This window comes from Cyprinodon variegatus, unplaced genomic scaffold (genome assembly GCF_000732505.1).
Source record: "Cyprinodon variegatus isolate N-32 unplaced genomic scaffold, C_variegatus-1.0 Scaffold621, whole genome shotgun sequence".
In the NCBI taxonomy this organism is placed as follows: domain Eukaryota; kingdom Metazoa; phylum Chordata; class Actinopteri; order Cyprinodontiformes; family Cyprinodontidae; genus Cyprinodon; species Cyprinodon variegatus.
This window is the reverse complement of record NW_015151074.1, coordinates 497,039-498,523: the sequence shown is the minus strand read 5'-3', so window position 1 is coordinate 498,523 and position 1,485 is coordinate 497,039.

Genomic DNA, 1,485 nt, shown 5'->3' with positions numbered 1-1,485 from the left:
GTTGATCTGATTGGTTTATTTGGCCCGTCTATCACCAACATAGACCAATCAGCTAATCAGTATTTTTGCCCCTTCCCAAAATTACTTCAACGGAAGGTTTCCAGATGGATATGCGGAGCAAATCCATTTGGCGGAGTCAGGTTAGTGTATGCCTGGAATGCTTAAGGAATGCTCTGCAGAGGTCTTTAGGTGGCTTAAAAAGAAGATGTTTTTATTTAGTCCTAGAATGACTGTTCATCATCCTCACTCACCTCCAGCAAAGAGCCTGGTATCCACTGTCCAGCATCGGGGCTTTCTGAGGGGGGAGGTTTATAAGGAAGTCCTGCTGAATCCGACCAAATCAGAGCTGCATCTGGATGAACCAAAGTGGATCTTTTTTCAGAGCTTTTGGGAATTTTCTAAAAAAAAAAAAAAAAATGTCTCCCCAAGGAGATTCAAAGGGATTTTACAAGAAATGTTGTGATTTTATCTTCTTTTCCATTCCCAGTCAGCTGGGAATTTATATTTCTGATAGTTTAAGATGCCCTCCCCTTGTAGAGATGGTAAAATGTCTTATTTAATCAGATATTATTTCAGCTGTTATATACTGTTTATGACACACAGTCCTACTAACTGTGTGTTAGAACAATAGATGAAAGAGTGATTCGAGCTCTAATCATGGTCAAACAGTTATTTCTGCACATACATGGAACAAATGTGTAAAAAGTGTAAAGGTTCCTTTAACATACTAGTTATATACATAAAAAGCTATTTAGTCCCAGTAATGAAGACCTCTTCCTTCCAGTCCCCATAAACCTGAATCAGTCTCTGTTCTAAAATCTTATTTACTTTCACTTATGAGGTCAGTTGATTTATAACAGATGAACTTTGAGCACTACATTTCCCAGATATTAGCAGACATTCAGCCATCATCCAAAGGAAATATAGTTCCCCATATTACGCTATTCACATGTGTGACTTATATAGTTTACAGCTCAAAAGGTCAGTTTACCTCCGTATCATGAGCATCGTTCACCAAGTATATAAAGTAAGTGCACCCTGTTTTAGGGCTTACTGGGCAGATCTGTTGTTAACTGGGTTCTAAGATGGTTTAAATAAAGTGCAGTCTTTAATGCTACCTCAGGTTTGATTGGTTTGTTCAAAATGTGAGTAGTCCCACACATTCTCATCTTCATACTTTGGATTTACATTCATCCCTTTAGTTTTGTACGAAAAAAAGACTTTGAACTACCTCAATGCAATGGTGTAGCAACACAACAATAGGCCCGTAAGCAACATTATCTGAGGAAATAATGTTAACAAAGGTAGATATAAAGCCGGGAATACACTGTACGATTTTTTTTACCCTCTTCGGGCCGACTCTCAGCCTGATGGTGCGTCATTGGTGTACATGTGGGGCAGAGATGGGAAGTAACGAAGTACAAATACTTCGTTACTGTACTCAAGTAGATTTTTCTGATATTTTTACTTTACTACTTATTTTTA